The sequence below is a fragment of the Palaemon carinicauda genome, chromosome 25 (assembly GCF_036898095.1).
Source record: "Palaemon carinicauda isolate YSFRI2023 chromosome 25, ASM3689809v2, whole genome shotgun sequence".
Lineage (NCBI taxonomy): Eukaryota > Metazoa > Arthropoda > Malacostraca > Decapoda > Palaemonidae > Palaemon > Palaemon carinicauda.
The window spans coordinates 55,386,331-55,393,830 of record NC_090749.1 but is presented as its reverse complement, the minus strand read 5'-3'; the positions used below and the strand labels follow the sequence as shown (position 1 = coordinate 55,393,830).

General features: G+C 34.0%; 1 pseudogene; it reads left to right on the top strand.

The window, feature by feature from the left end:
• Positions 1–7,500, top strand: part of LOC137619038 (brother of CDO-like) — a 141,503-nt pseudogene that overhangs the window by 2,168 nt on the left and 131,835 nt on the right.

Genomic DNA, 7,500 nt, shown 5'->3' with positions numbered 1-7,500 from the left:
CAAAATTTTTAAAAAGTCATACAAAGTTGAAGAAATATTATCAATACTGAGATCTGGATGTTGAGGAGCCACTGTCCTTGACCTACTCACAATCATACTATGAGTTTTGTTAAGATTCAACTTCACACGGTTATACAAAAGAAAATTTAAAGAACATAAGAAAATTGAAGTAACTTATAGAAGACCAATTAGTTTAATCTATTTCTGGGTATAGAATTGACCTCGTAATTATTTTATTATTATTATTATTATTATTATTATTATTATTATTATTGTTATTTTCATTAGCTATGCTACAACCCTAATTGGAAAAGCAGGAAGCTATAAACCCAAGGGCTCCAACAGGGAAATATAGCTTAGCGAGAAAAGGAAATAAGAAAATAGATAAACTACAATAGAAGGTAAGTAATGTACGTCTAAAATAAAAGTATTTTAAGAACAGGAACAACATTAAAATAGATCTTTTTTATATAAAATATAAAAATGGGACTAATGTCAGCCTGAAGAATTCAACATATGTTAACAAAACTTGAAAATACGCGAATTAAATATTAAATAGCAAAGGGAACTGTGAGCATCATAGAGAAAATTAATGTTAACGACTTGATTACTGAGGTTTATATTAAAGTATAAAAAGAGTTGGAGGTGATGGCAATGAAGTTTTACAGTAGAAAAAAGGGTGGGGGGGGGGACTGAAAAGGATTTGCAGATATTGAGATAAAGGACTGGGAAAATAGAAAAAATAGGGCTATTTTTTGTTCCTAGAACAGTTCTAAAAATATGCAACAGGGAGGTGAAATCTGCAAATCTGGGAAAAATCCGACGAAAATTTCGGGTGTAATCTGCTGAATTTGGATCAGGCCGTGTAATATTTAAATGTGGGGAGAGAGAGAGAGAGAGAGAGAGAGAGGAAGAGAGAGAGAGAGAGAGAGAGAGAGAGAGAGAGATGAACTTCAAATAAGTTTGATAGTCAGCGCTTGTGAGAGAGAGAGAGAGAGAGAGAGAGAGAGAGAGAGAGAGAGAGAGAGAGAGAGAGAGAGAGAGAGAGAGAGAAGTGAAACTCAGGTAGATGTAAATGAAATAAGTTTGATATTCACTCGCTTGTGTGTGGCAGAAGGAGAGAGATAGGGAAACTAGAATAAATTGTTAGTAAGAAAGGTGGTGAGAAAGAGAGAGAGAAATAGAGAGAGGCAGAGAATGTTTACATAATTGAAACGCACAACACTTGACAAATTAAACTCCATTGCATTCCCCGAATGCAGCTATGCAGCGTTTAAGTGGAATCCATGAAAAAAAAAAAAGTTTCAAATTCCCCCAAAAATTCCCCCGCAGAGGCTGAATGAAACATTCCGCTTAATATCGTTTCATAATTTGCTTTTGCCCTTTGGGGAAAAGTTTGTTGACTGCATTCGATTCTATATTGCTTTTGGCGGAACAAAATTTAGAAATGTTAATCATGAACATGGGACAAAAGTTGAAAGTAATTATGATAGTACAACTGAAGCAGTTTCGCGTTGGTGGTCTTGTGGCTTTTTGGCGGAACCCTGTATATATATATATATATATATATATATATATATATATATATATATATATATATATATATATATATATATATATATATATATATTATATATATAGTATATATATATATATATATATATACACACATTCATGAGTGTACGTGAGCCGTCAAAAGTAATGCTAGATATTTAATTAGATATGCACAAAGACGCACACACAGAAAAATCAACCCTTCCAACCCCTCCTGTTTTCGTAACTAGAACCCCTCTCATAACGGTATGACTACTTCCTCCCCCCCTACCCGAGAGTTGGGGAGAGACCAAGTAGTTATACATCTGGCAATGCTGGTAAGCGTTACCCGGAAAGAAATATATATATATATATATATATATATATATATATATATATATATATATATATATATATATATATATATATATATATATATATATATATACATATATGCATATTTATAGATTTATATATATATATATATATATATATATATATATATATATATATATATATATATATATATATGCATGCATATATATATAGATTTATATATATATGATTATATACATATATATATATATATATATATATATATATATATATATATATATATATATATATATATATATATATATATATATATATAGAGAGAGAGAGAGAGAGAGAGAGAGAGAGAGAGAGAGAGAGAGAGAGAGAGACCCGGACACTTGCTCTTTATTATGTAGGGGATATTACAACAACAAGAAATGCAGCTGTTTCTTGTTCACTGCAGGACAAAGGCCTCGAACATGTTCTTATTCATGTGTGGGGTTTGGCCATTTTCATCATCATGCTGACCACTATAAGTTGGTTATAGTGGGAGGCTTTAGTTCGATCTCTCACTGCAAACCAACCAGTGTGGGGTGTCCCTGACTAGTACAGCTTTGCTGATCATGACGACGCACAAACCCTTCCACCACTTTAATGTATCTCAATTTTCTTGCAAATACATAAACAAATGAACTTCTTCAATTTACCACCATTGTTTTCTACCATTCCTTTCTTAGTTTTTGTGGTTTCCACTCATCATAATGATGTTGCTTCTGCTCACATTGACTCGACTATCAACTTCTGCAAATTGTCTCAGAATCTTTCATTAAGTTCTGCCGTATCTCTTCTCTATAACCATTCAGCATGGTGTCATGTTTCAACATCAGCCATTATTGTTATTATTATTTCTTGCTATGCTACAACGGTAGTTGGAAAAGCAGGATGCTATAAGCCCAGGGGCTCCAACAGGGAAATTAGCCCAGTGAGGAAAGGGAACTAGGAAAAAGAAAATATTTCAAGAACAGTAACAACATTAAAATATAAATATAAACTATAAAAACTTTAACAAAAGAAGACGAAGAGAAATAAGATAGAATAAGTGTTCCCGAATTTACTCTCAAGCAAGAGAACTCTAACCCAAGACAGTGAAAGATAATGGTACAGAAGCTATGGCACTACCCAAGACTAGAGAACAATCGTTTTATTTTGGATGGTCCTCCACTTCATTTAGGATTGTCTTCATTGCATAGCTCTACACCCACCTTCTCTTTCCCATCTCTTGACTTATGGCGTCACTCCATACCAAAAAGAAAATATTGAATAGCCTCAGAGATTTAACTCGACATTTTTCAAACTAACTTTCACACCAAATCCGTAATTTTTCTGCTCATAACTCTGGCATGAACTTCTCTCCCATCTTAAAAAACTTTCAGTCGCTCTCAACGTCTTATCTTATATTTGATAAGCCCTCAACACCCGGAAATGCCTTTCTATCTTGAGCTCCACCCGGGTCCATGAATGCAACGGACAACTTTTCCTTTAGTTTCGAAGTTCTTATGTAACTTTTGTGATCAATACTTGATTCACGCCAAACCCCTTCCTTATCTAAACCCATACTGCTCCTCCTTAACAATACTTCTGTTATCCGTCTTAATTTTTCAGTCTATATTCTAAACAACCCTTCTCTGGTATTATGCTCTAATGTATTTTCCGTTACCCTTAACTATACACTAAAGAAAATTTATTTACTTGTCGTTTTTTGGGATCACTATCTCTTATTGAACGACCACTATCTCTTATTAAACGGTTGATATATATATATATATATATATATATATATATATATATATATATATATATATATATATATATATATATATATAAATATCTATATAGTATATATATATATATATATATATATATATATATATATATATATATTTATATATATATAATATATATATATATATATATAATATATATATATATATATATATATATATATATATATATATATATATATATATATACACATATGTATATATTCATATATATATATATATATATATATATATATATATATATATATATATATATATATATATATATGTGTGTGTGTGTGTGTGTGTGTGTGCACGTGTGTATGTGTATGTTTGTGTTGTAGCCAATTGATGTTGCACTTGGCCTACGTTTGCTAGGTGTCTATATCTCTTCCCATGAAAAACTCCCATCTATAAATTGGTACCTAATTTTTGCTGTATTCAAGAATTGAATTTACAGTTGGACACATAAGTCCCTAGCACATCTCGCTGTGAAGAAGTACACCCCTTTTACACCCTTACTGCGTGGCGAGTTACCAAGTAAATGCTGTAGGGATAGATGGCGGAGGTGTTGGTTGGGGCTGAATGCGGGAACACAGTGCGCAGTAAGGCTGTGACAGGGTGCATTTCCTCAGAGCGAGGTGTGCCGGGAATGGATTATTTCATAGTCGGGGCTATGTATACGCTCTGTCATCCAATCACAGAATCAAACTAAACAGAATAAAACTGAAAACAAAAGAGTAGCTCTAAGATGTCCAGTCTTATGAAATCAGTCGGAAAACATCAGTAGACGCCAGCGATGCGCCACTGTCGTAAGGTGAGACTAGTCGCCAAATTAATCCTGTTTTTCTCTCCTTATTTGCAGCAGAGCCTGGGTCCTGACTCCACCGTGTCCTTGCTGCGCCTCCTCACGACGCCGGGAGATGACGGGGGCATCCTGGAGTGCAGGGCCTCGTCACCGACGCTGCCTCATTTGACGGCCTCAGACTCCACAGAACTGACCGTGTATTGTGAGTATTGTGGAGGCACTTTCTTTCGCTTCTCCTCTTTCTCCAAAAAGAACTTTGTCCTTATTGAGTTTGGTATTGTATATCCTACATTGTCCTTAAGTTTAATGAACTATTTTTTCTTATGGTTTTCTGTCTTGTTTCTCTTCCTCTTGTTTTGCTAAAGTTTTTATATTTTATATTGGAGATATTTATTTTAATGTTACTCTTCTTAAATATTTCATCTTTCCTGGTTTCCTTTCCTTGCTGAGCTAATTTCCCTGTCTGAGCCCCTTAGATTAAATCATCTTTCTTTTCCAACTAGGGTTGTAGCTTAGCAAGTAATAATAATAATAATAATAATAATAATAATAATAATAATAATAATAATAATAATAATAATAATAATAATAATAATAATAATAAGAGAAACTGTTCTAAGTAAAACTAATTATCATATTTTCAGTACTTTTGTTCAGATACGCAGGTGGGGTAGTGCCATTTACCTTCGAATTTAAGGTTAAATCTTATATAATGGCTGTCAACATGGCCGATATTACGTAGAAATATCAGGGATATTTTTTCCTTATAGTTACTCTATATTTCTTAAGTGAACAAAGCTTTGATTTGGGCATTTTCAATTATAAAATAGCCTAATTAGTTTATCCCATATGCCATTTCCTAGAAAATTTCACTCTCCAAACAGGGCTGGCTGTGTTACCCAAAAGCATTTTCTCCCAAATTAAAGAGAAATTTCCAAGAAGTAAGAAAAATACAGTTAAAATACCCTCTACGTCCTCAAATATATTATTTGTATTTGTAATAAGAAATTTTTTAATGCATTAAAATGACAAAATTCTCCCTTAAAGTGAGAATAAACAAAAACATTGAAGCCCCGAAAGTCATGCGATAATGATCTTAGACATAATTAAGGAAATGTTATGATATTGTATTTAAGATCTTATTTCCATTAGGAAGAGAGATTAAAGATTCTCAAACTAACGGAGAGGGACTTTTAGATATTATGCTTTCAGTTGGGAGAACAATTCATATAGAATATGAGCCAATATTTGTTCTCTTCTAAGTGTTCTATAACATTATTATTATTATTATTATTATTATTATTATTATTATTATTATTATTATTATTATTACTTGCTAAGCTGCAACCCTGGTTGGAAAAGCAGGATGCTACAAAGCCCAGAGGCTCCAACAGGGAAAGTAGCTCAGTTGGGAAAGGAAAACAAAAAAAAAAAAAATAAAATAAAATATTCTAAGAAGAGTAACATTAAAATAATTTTCTTCTATATAAACCATATAGAAGTCTCTTCTACCCTTACATAGAGAAAAGTGGCCACTGAACAATTTCAGTGCAGTAACCACTGTTGTCAGGTGTAAGACGATAAAGGAGAATATGTAAAGAATAGGCCAGACTATTCGTTGTGTGTAGGCAAAAGGAAAATGAACCGTAACCTGAGAGCAGGATCCAATGTAATACTGCCTGCCAGTCAAAGGGCCCAATAATTCTCTAGCAGTAGTATCTCAACGGATGGTGGTTGGTGCCCTGGCCAATCTATTACCTACCAAATTAGCAATAATGAAGCAAAGAAGGATCATCAAATGGTATCATGACAGTGAATTTCAGTACAGTAATCTGTGACCAGTCTTATATTTGCCAATACTCTTTCAAAGCAAGAGTTTGATTTTAAAGCCACTTTCAAGTACCTAGGTTATTGATAACTATCGTTTGCTTTTGGTGAACTTTCAAAATTCACAGTCTTTATCCAAGACGATCATGACAATGAACCCGGCTTTTGATAATATTCCAAAACAACGAAACTCCTGAGTCAAAGATGGGGAGAATTTATTTAATCATATTCCGTTTTCTTGGTCACCAGTGCTATCTATATATATGGTCAGTCTCTAGGGTATTGTCTGCCATTTATGAATGAACTTTAATCCAGTTTTATTAATTTGTTCACTTTCTGAGTGAGGATACCTTAACGTGGTGAAATGGATTATGTATTGCCATGATCAATAAAAAGCTGTACTAGTTAGGGCCTCCATACTAGGTTGGTTTGCTGAGAGAGATCAGACGAAAACCTCCCACTATCACCCATCTGCAGGTGGCCAGAGTGGTAATGAAAACTGGCAAACTCAAAGGAGGAATTGGCATGTCTGCGGCCTTCCACCTGCAGTGAAATAGAAATGGCTGCATTTGTTGTTGTTGTTTTTATTATTTTTTGTTACATTTAAAAGTGAAGGCAGGAAATTAAATACCGGGTATATAGTCAAGTGTGGTAGATGCAGCTCGGAAGGCTAACATATAACCCCAGATTTGTATTGATAGAGATTTTTTTTTTTTTTGAATACATAACATTAAAATACAGCTGTAAAGTCATACACACACAAACACAAACACACACACACATACTCACTTATATATCAATTTATATTCATCCAGCAGAAGGCAGGCCCTCGTCGTCGTGTTTGTCTTAATTGTTTTCCTACAGGTCTCTCAGGGGTGGGAAGGAAGTGCTCCTTCAAATTATTGACCCCTTTTCCAAGCTTCCCCCCCCCCCCTCCCAACAACACCCCCTCCCTCTGTCTTCCTCTTTCTCTCAGACAAAGCGTTTCTATTGCATAACGATTCTCTCTCTCTCTCTCTCTCTCTCTCTCTCTCTCTCTCTCTCTCTCTCTCTCTCTCTCTCTCTCTCTCTCTCTCTCTCTCTCTCTCACACACGACACAAACAAACAGAAAGGAACTGATGTATATCTGTATTACTAAACAATTCTCTCTCTCTCTCTCTCTCTCTCTCTCTCTCTCTCTCTCTCTCTCTCTCTCT